The sequence below is a fragment of the Haliaeetus albicilla genome, unplaced genomic scaffold (assembly GCF_947461875.1).
Source record: "Haliaeetus albicilla unplaced genomic scaffold, bHalAlb1.1 scaffold_89, whole genome shotgun sequence".
Classification (NCBI taxonomy): domain Eukaryota; kingdom Metazoa; phylum Chordata; class Aves; order Accipitriformes; family Accipitridae; genus Haliaeetus; species Haliaeetus albicilla.
In genome coordinates, this window is record NW_027212534.1 from 151,479 (window position 1) to 161,243 (window position 9,765).

At 51.3% G+C, this 9,765-nt stretch overlaps 1 protein-coding gene and 1 long non-coding RNA gene across 5 annotated transcripts in view; both read left to right on the forward strand.

Annotated features, from left to right (window-relative positions):
* The window catches only part of LOC138684291 (polycomb group RING finger protein 6-like), a 95,998-nt gene that overhangs the window by 49,553 nt on the left and 36,680 nt on the right, over positions 1–9,765 (forward strand). The gene's annotated exons all lie outside the window — the stretch shown is intronic.
* LOC138684292 (uncharacterized) lies at positions 286–2,305 on the forward strand. Of its 2 annotated transcripts, none has more exons than XR_011323618.1 (3): positions 286–633; positions 707–773; positions 1,857–2,305. It is a non-coding gene; the product is annotated as an uncharacterized lncRNA (long non-coding RNA). The 2 variants fall into 2 exon arrangements; XR_011323617.1 differs by having other exon boundaries at positions 2,001–2,305.

The following is a 9,765-nucleotide window of genomic DNA, read 5'->3' on the forward strand; positions in this document are numbered from 1 at the left end:
TTTGACAAGCATGATGAGTTGTAGAGACCTTTCTCATGTGTCTCCCCCTTTTGCTACTAGTGTTTCTGTAGAGACCCTTGATCCATTAAGTACAGTCCTCACCTCCTGTCCCACTCCTTTCTCTCCCCTGGTTTCATCTAGTAATGCAAAGTAGGGGTTTCTTTCTCCCTTTTTCCCTTTCTAAAGCAAGGGTTCTGTGGTGTTTAAAAAAAAAAAAAAATCGTGCTGCTTTTAATTTAATGTTGTGCTGCCATGTCAGTCCTGTGCTGCTTCTGATTGCAAGGAGGTCAAGTTATCTAAACACCATAAACAGGATCTTTTTCCCCTCATCCATGTTAATGCTGGGCAAAAGAGCAGAAGCTGATTTGGAAACCTGTAAATGGAAGGGTGTTTTCCAGTAAGGTGGTTGGTTTGTTGTTTTGGTTTTTTTTTTTTTCTGTTGTGGAGTCTTCAGTATTTTATTTTCTCCCACAGTACTCCTAAGCTGCAGAACCAGCCTCAAAGGTACTATGGAGTGACTTCTCCAATTAGCTTGGCTCCTCCTAAGGTTATGGATTGCATTCATACTCGGAAGCTGGTTGAAGCGATGAAAGCATGTGGGGTATTTGAAGATGAGGAAGAACTGAATCACAGGTATAAAAAGACTAAAATTTATTAATCTCCTGGGTTTTTTTAGGGCAAACTTATACATGAGTTTTCTTTACAGGCTGGTCGTTCTTGGTAAACTGAATAACTTGGTCAAAGAATGGATTTCAGAACTTGGTGAGAGCAAGGTAAGGGGTTTTGATATGTTCTTATCAAAACAGCTGAAGCCTTTTTGCTTCTTTTAAAGGTGATGCTACTAGGATTTATGCTAAAGTTCAACTTTTAACTTTCTTCTTAAGTATCACGCAGAGCTGTAGTAACTGCCATTGAAATAATGTATAAAAGATACTTCAGATCAAGCTCTTCAAGTTCTTGGGGCACTGAATAAATTTGTGAAGTGGCTCCATCAGTTGACTTGTAGCAGTTAACAAAGCTGAAACAACATATTGTGGGGCGAGAGAGATGGTAAATGAGCAGTAATCTTGCCCCAAACAGCCTGCAGCACTCAATCTAGTTTGACATTATTTCACTAGACTTGCCTTTGGTATGGCTCTTAGATTGTGTTAATTTATGTGGGCCTGCTGCAGGCAAGACTGATAGTAGGGCTTAATTTGTTTAAATTGATGAAACGACTGCTACATTACTCCTTTTTTTTTGTTTTGTTTGTGAGCTGCAAGCACTCACTTCAGAAAAACAGTATCAGTCTATTAGACTAACAACTCAGTCCGGGAGAGAGGAGACATTGTTTATGGAGGCTGTTGTAGTCTTTCTAAATGACTTAGAAAGAGGCTCTGCATCTCAGTGGGATTCTGACGTAGAGCCTTGGAAGGAATGGATGGGTAAGTCCTCAGTCTTCACTTCCTTTGCCGGGTCACAGGCAAAAGCTCACTCTATCCCCTCTGCAGCTGCTGCTCTGCAGACCAACATTTAATGATTACCGGTATTGCACAGTGAGCTTAACGCATCCTTCGCATGAAAACTTTCTACCCAGAACATTACCCGTGTGCCTTTGCAGCTTTGGGTGTCTCGGCTTACACCTGTGTCTGCTGCTCATCTTCCATGCACTGCCATTCACTTATGAAGCAGTTGATTGCAACGTGTCAGGGGAATGTTTCTCCTCCAGATGGGATTACAGCAGTGGCTGTAGGCTGTGTGACTTCAGCTTGTGAGCTGGCCGCCGTTCCAGAGCCATAGGGGGAATGCAGGGCTGAGGCATTCAGCTTTGGTTGTCTATTTTTTATGCCTTCATAATACTGTATTGCACTCCTCAGGAATCCAGGGTCCCCAGCAAGCAGTCCTTGCCCCAAGCCCACGGGCACAGCTGCATGTAGCAACCGTTCAGCCTCTCAAACACACTGTGCGACTGTCAGCAGTGCAGAACACATGAATATGTGGGACTGTCTCATCTCCTACAGGTGCTGGTGAGAAAAGTCCACAGGCTGCAGATTGCAAATGGCCGCTAATGTACAGTGCAGCAGTGGCGCTGGCCATCCTGGCGTCCATAGTCCTTCTGGGAGCTTTGGGTCACCTGGTTAAATTGCTGATGAAGAATAGGAACCAGTGAGTTGGTCTTCCCAGCATTCTTGCGCAGCAAAGCATTCCCAGTGGCAGCATCCTGGAGTGTGGTTCACCGAGGGTAGCAGCACCCTGTTAGCATTTCATAGAATCAGAATCATAGAGTTGTGGAATGGTTTGGGTTGGAAGGGACCTTTAAAGATCATCTAGAGCAACCCCTCTGCCATGGCCAGGGACATCCTCACTAGGTCAGGTTGCTCAAAGCCACATCCAACCTGACCTCGAACACTTCCATGGATGGGGCATCCACAACTTCTCTGGGCAACCTGTTCCAGTGTCTCACCACCCTCATTGTAACAAATAGCCTCCTTCTGTCCAGTCTAAGTCTACCCTCTTCCAGTTTAAAACCACTGCCGCTTGTCCTGTCTCTACAGGCATTGGTAAAAAGTCTCTCCCCACCTTGCTTATAAGCCCCCCTTACATATTGAAAGGCTGCAATAAGGTCTCCCCGGAGCCTTCTCTTCTCTAGGCCGAACAACCCCAGCTGTTGGGGTGGTTGTTTCTGTTGTGAGAAGTTTTTACCCCCAGCCTCTTAATTCATATTAATGTGAATTCTTTTCCAAAACCCATTCTGTGTGTTGCAGAGAACCACAGCTGCTTCTTGTCAACGTTGCCTCAGAGACAGACGCAGCTACAAGTGAAGCCAAAGCAAATTCAGAAGAAGAAAGAAAACTCACCCAAATTGCCATGGAAATAGAAGAACTCGCCAATAAGTGGACTTAGTACAATAGTTGAAGACTGTGGAAACACTTTGGCCTCCTGCTGTCAGCCTCAAACGGAAGGAAAGGAGAAGGGTCCCTCTTCTGCACCAGGAGGTGCTGGTCTGTTACAAAGCCAGTCAGAAAGGCATTTGCACTCTGTACAGCATCATTTTCAATGCTCGTAGAGCCTTAGCTGGAACAAAAGCAAGAGAGGGTGATACAGATAGTCTCACGGCCCTTCGGATGGTGGGAACCCCGAGTCGCGCAGCACCGAGCGGGCCTCCGACCAGCATGCAGCACACCGGGCACACCCCAGCTGTAGACCAGGTTACCCCATTTTGGTCATTAAAGCTCCTACTGGATTTTTCTTACAAGAAGCCACTCTGTTCATTGCTTCTAGTGTCGAGCAGAGCACATCTTCCCCCGACAACTTCTTGCCGCTGCCCTTTTGGACAAAAGCAAGACCAGGCAGGTGGTGTGATCGCTGGTACTGAGCAGGAGTTGCCTGCAGGCTCCCCCGGTCCAACGAGCTGGCGGAGTTCATCCTGCAGCCAATTCTCCCAACTCTTCCACCTTCTCCCCAGAAGCAGCACAGGGGAATGGGGAAGGGGGGTTGCGGTCAGTTCCTAACGCTTTGTCTCTGCCGCTCCTATCTCCTCACGCTCTTCCCCTACTCCAGCATGTGGTCCCTCCCACGGGACCCAGTCCTTCATGAAATGCTCCAAGGTGTACAGGGCACAAGTACATCCGTGTGCGTGTTGTAATACATGTGTACGCAGGCACAGGTACACCCGTGTGTGTTGTAATGTCTGTTTATACATGTGCACACCCTGATGTGCATACATCCCTCTGTGTGTTGTAACACGCATATACACCCTGACATGCACAGGCACAATGTGTACATGTTGTAATGCCCATTTACATGTGTGTACACCCTGGCATGTGCACACAGGCATGAGTATGCCCATAAGCATGTCGTACTGCCTGTTGTAACACACGTGTGCACCCCGAAGTGTACACAGGCACAAGGACACCTGTGCGCATGCTGTAATGTCTGTCAGTTACACATGTGTACACATGTGTCCATGTCACCATGTCAGAGCCTGCAGTGTGTGTGTGTGCACATACAGCCTGGTGTACGCATGTGTGCATACATGTACACACGTGACCCTGCATGTGCAGGTCTGTACCTACCCCTACACACACATCAGCGTCAGCTCCTGAAGCCACGTGCATGTGAACATGCGTGTGAACAAGTGTGCGGTGTCCAGCACAGCCACGTGCCTGACATCACCACCGGCACGAGCCCTCCAGCCCAGTGCACACGCATGTGCATACGGACATGCCCACGACATGACCCCATGTGCGCACACCCACACACGCCTCGAGTGTGTCGGCCCCTCCCTGCACACATGGCAGTGGGGCACAAGTGTGTGAGAGGGGCTACCTACCAGCTGTGGCCTGGATCGGGGAGTGGGGGGAATGGACTGACGGTTACTGGGAGGCACTGGGGCCCCCCTCCCCCTGCCTCCCAGTCCCATACTGGGACCAGTAGAGCAGGAACCCAGTATGAACTGCAGGTGCTGCTCCTAGTGCCCCCAGTATGACCAGTACTGGTCCTCCCAGCTCCCAAGATGGCCGTCACTCACACTCCCAGTATCCCCAATATGACCAGTGCCTGCCATTCCCAGCTCCCAGTACTGCCATTACCTGCCACTTCCATTCCCATACCTGCTGTTCCCAGCTCCCACTACAGCCAACACCTGTCCCTCCCAGTAGACCCATTACCCCTCGCTCCCAGGACACCCAGTTCTCCCAATAACTGTCCCTCTCTGCTCCCAGTACTCCCTCTCCACTCTGGCTCCCATTTCCCAGTGTCTCCCATTAAGACCATCACCCCTCATTCCTCAGCCGCAGGATACTGACACCTGTCACTCCCAGTACTCCCAGTATACCTTGTATCTCTCACTCTTAGCTCCAGTAACACCATTACCCGCCATTCCCCACTCCCAGTTCTCCCAGTATAGCCTTTACACAGGTCTCCCAGTTCCCAGTACGCCCAGTCCACGACACTCCCAGCTCCGAGTATACCCATCAGCTGTCATTCCCAGCTCCCAGTAACATCAGTAACTGTTATTCCTGGCTCCCAGTAAGACCTGGCATTCCCAGTACGTCCCATATAGCCTTTATGCAGTGCTCAGCCCTTACGCTGCACTCCTGCCTCCCAGTATAGCCCTTACGTGGCACCCCCAGCTCCCAGTACTCCCAGTATAGCCCTTAACTGGCACTCTGGGCTCCTAGTGGAGTCTTCACCTGCCACTCCCAACTCCCAGTGTGGCCAGTCCCTGCCCTCCCAGTGCTCCCATACCTGACTTACCAGGGCGCGGCACCCAGCCCAGACCTGGGAGAGGGGGACGCAGGCATCTGGGCACCCGAGGCACCCCCACCCCAGGGGAACCCAGGCATCTGGGGATGGGTGCTGACACAAGAGCTGGTGATGAAACAGCCCCGGGGCGGGGGGGGGGGGGGGGAGAGCTGAGCCCTTGAGAACTCTCTGCACCCCAGGGTGGCGGTGAAGGGCCAGACCCTCCCTTTCCCATTTGGTCCCATCCCCCCCATCAGTGTCACCCACTCAGGAGGGACCCGACCCAAACCCAACCCTCATGCACCCCCAAACCACAGCCCCTCCCAATGCCCCAAATCCCCCCTATGCCCCCCCCGACTCCCCAGACACTCCAACAGCCCCAGCACACCCAAATTTAACCCATGTCCCCCCAGACACCCCAACATCCCCCAGTCCCCTCCATGCCCCAACACCCCCAAATCCCACCCATTCCCCCCATACCGATCCCCCAAACTTCGACTTCCTGACCCCCTCCAACCTCCCCCCGAGACCTTACAGCCCCACCAAACCCTGTCTGTTCCCCCACCATGAAAAGGGGGGGCAATGGGAACAGAGAAATGGGAACAGGGCAATGGGGGCATCTCCGCAAGGGATCCTGATTGGCTGTTCCCCTCCCTCCACATGAAGTGCTCCCCCTCCAGATTTGGGGGGTCACCCCCCTAAATGGGGGGACACCTCCCCACGAGGGGAAACTGAGGCACGGGGAGGGGTGTCTCGCACAGCATGGCTGCCTACGCCCCAGCTGTGCTGGTCCTTTAAGACCCAGGTGTGTTGAGAGCCCCCTCCCCTCCCCCGCACTTTGGGTGGAAAAAGACGATTTAGGGGGCTGAAGTGCTCAAGGGCCACCCATGGCGGGAGTTATCCCCAAATTGACACACCCCCCAGATGTATCCCACTCCCTCCCAAAAAAGCACAAGAGCTGCTCCCCAGAGTGGGAGGGCCCTGTCTGCACCCCCATCACTGCAGCCAGCACAACCCCCCCAGTTAAGGCAGCACCCCATTGCCTCAGCCTGGACCCCCCCACTACCTCATCCCAGAGCCCCCCCATTTAATCGTCCCCCCATTTACCCCAGCACAGACTCCCCTCATTCACCTCACCCCAGATGACCCCCCCTCCCCAATTCACACCGAGGGGTCAGCCTGCCCCCCATTTACCCCAGAAGGTTCAGGGGACACAGCCCCCTCCTCCTTATCTCATCCCAGACACCCCCTAATTTACCTCATGGGGGGCAGACACCCCCCCGTTTCCCTCAGCCCAACATAGCCTCCTGCCCCAATCCACCTCAGACACCCCTGGTGCCTAGTTGTCCTCCCTCCAGCATCCAGGCCTCAGCCCAGTGGTCACCCCCACCTCCCCCCCACCCAAGAAACACTTTACAGGCATTCAGGAGTCAGCAGGATACAAGCAAATACAGAATTCCTTCCTTGCATTACTTAGATCCTCATGGGTTCTCCTCTACAGTATTACTGTCCACAGCTAATGTTCTATCACGCCCTGTGTTTTATGTGTGTTTTATGGGACTAAGTGAACAAGACCTACCTGCTGCTTAAATCAGGAACTGTGCTGGTCAAGGCTGAACAAAATTCTCCCAGAAAGCCTGGGCAATATTTCCCATTTGGTTAGACAGAGAAGAGGACCATTTGTCCTCACAGGCACTGCTTGTTTTACTTTCTTTAGGCAGAAAAAAGAAATAAGACCTTACGTCTGGAGATCAAATCTAGCCTCCTAAAGAGATGCTGGTGTGCCGGTGCCAGCACCAGCGCTGAGTAACTAACTACCACCGCACTTCAGGGAACTGCTTCTGCAGCCAAAGTTTTCGGATCTGCTTCCAAGTGCAGCAGTAGGAGTTCACCAGCACAAGAATTAAGCATTATTTCTCATATTTGATATTTCTTGGCATGGCATTCCACGGTAGTATGTGACCTGGAAGCCCTGAAAAGCCACAAGATTAGGGACAACACCAACAGTGTTTCTGTGGCATCTGCTGCATCACAGAAGGCATGCTTATGACCACGATCTTTCAGCAAAAATTATCAGTTTAGCCTCTCCCTTTACAGTTAATATGTTGCTTTGGAACTAGATTATTTGAACGGCTTACTTTGCAATTGTCAAGAAGATTCATTGCGAAAAATCCCCAAATCCAGAACATCCATTTTACCGCAAGCTATTTAAAACATGGCAAATAATACTTCAACATGCATTAATAAGAATTTTAATTTTGAACTAGAATAATTCAAAATCCTAGTTTTGCTTTGAGACAGTTCAGGGAACCTACTCAGGACCCCACTGGACTTAGGTAATCTTGTACACGGCTGTGATGGTCTGACAAATCACAGTCAATGTCTCAAAAAAAAAAAGAGTGGGGTTTCTCTTTCCTCTCCTGAGGGTTATCACCCAGAGCAGGCTGAAGTTCTGATCCTGCAAACTGCTCCCCAGTGCTTGAATGCTCACTCTGGGAAACAAATTCTTTTGCGGGTCCAATCTTTGTTTACTTTCTAGTTTGAATGAAATGAAAGCAGATGTCTAGCAATAAATGCAGCATGATGCTCCTTACCTTGCACTCCTTTTCCTCTAATAGATCTGTACCTTAGACTATTTGAGGATATTCTTTCCCAAACCAGGCACTGAAAACAAACCACTACCAGTATCGCCTCATTTTCAGCAACTTCTGATACATCATCCCAGTGTGCCTTCAAAAATGTACCATGCTGCTGTTATATTCCGACAGAGCCAATTTTTTATATAACAATATATTTATTGAGAATAGCAAGCAAGCAGCGCTGGGCGGCTGGGGAGTCCACGCTCTACCAACGGCTCGCAACTTTATGTTTTAGTTACATTTCTTATATACAGTTCATGCACCCCTTTCTTGTAAGTCTCCGCCTTGTCCTGCTTCCTTTTTCTTCACTCGTGCAGGTTTGTTACTAGGCAGATTCGGTCCATCTTCTCAAGGGTGAGTGTCTTTTGATGTAGAATGTCTTTTGATGTGGAATGTCTTTTCCCTCCTTATCTAGTAAGTTATAGCTGTTGTTCTTTTCCCTCCTTAGCTAGTAAGTTACAGCCGTTGCCCTTTTCCCGTGACCTTTACGCACCATTTAAGCAGGCCTTGTTATTTACACAAGGCATCTGCTAAATCTCAATATGTCTCTTCCCCCTTCCCGATTGGTATGTAAGCCTTATTGTCTTCTTTTAATTCAACACGAATTACACAATGTCAGGGAACAATTTGGTTCCCTGTCGATTACACTGCACAGCTGCATGAAATAAACTGGGGACATTTAAAATGCTCTTTGGCCTGCAGCACACAGCACACATCTCAGTTGTTTGCTATATTCTTGGTATGAGGCACCAAAATGAACAAAGCAAGGCTACACATAGGGGGGTAGGGGGAGAAGGTCTGGATCCCGCACAGTTTCAGGGGAAGGAGGAAGGATGGGAACCTATTTTATTCTCAAAATGCAACCGTGATGTTTTCCAAATACCTTGCTGACCAGACCAAGACGAGAGTTTTGAATGTTAGCAGCAATAAAAAGGGCACATTTCAGTATTTCAAGCGTGTTGCTGTGCAAGGTGGAGAATGCATGAATCAGAGGAACATGCCACACTTTTCTGCTGCGGGTGTTTGCCTAACAACTGAGAGGGGAGCACAGCACTGGCTGCTGTGGGAGGCTACCCAGTAAGGACCAGCGCTGACTGCAGGGAGGAAGAACCCAATACCTTCCCGTGCCCTCAGTAGCATCTCCATCTTTCATCTCCATCTTGATCTATCAGCTGGCACTTGCTCCCTCCAGACTGTAGCCCGGATAAAGGCAATTCAGTTTACAAGAAGCACAGCACCGTGTGAGCCCGCTGTGTATTTATAAAAACGGCTACAAATCATAAAGCTCTGCAGGGACCGCTGACCCACACAGAGCCTGTGTTTTCTGAAGAGGGCGTCTGCGTGAAATCCGCAAACCCAGGACTGCGACCCCCCTCACCCTGTCCCTTCTCTCCTTCCCTCAGCCGGGCCCGGCTCCCACACCCCCACGCCCGCCCAAGGGCCTCGCTCGCCTCACGGGCAGCCCCAGCCCTCACCTCAGCCGGGCCGCAGCTGGAGCAGAGACTGCAGAGGCCAACATGGCCGCCCGGCAGCCCCGTGCCCCAGGACTACAGCTCCCAGCATGCCCCGGGAACAACCAGGGCCCCCGGCAGCCCCGTGCCCCAGGACTACAGCTCCCAGCATGCCCCGGGAACCACCAGGGCCCTCGGCAGCCCCGTGCCCCAGGACTACAGCTCCCAGCATGCCCCGGGAACCACCAGGGCCCCCGGCAGCCCCGTGCCCCAGGACTACAGCTCCCAGCATGCCCCGGGGCGCTCCTTCCTGCTGCCTGACCCTGCAGGGACACCATCCCCGGCCCGGCCCCGCCCCCCGCAGGCCCCATGGCCGCCTGCCTGAGGGAGGACGAGGACGAGGAGGAGAAGAAGAAAGAGAGAGAGAAAGAGGAGGAGAAGGGGGGACA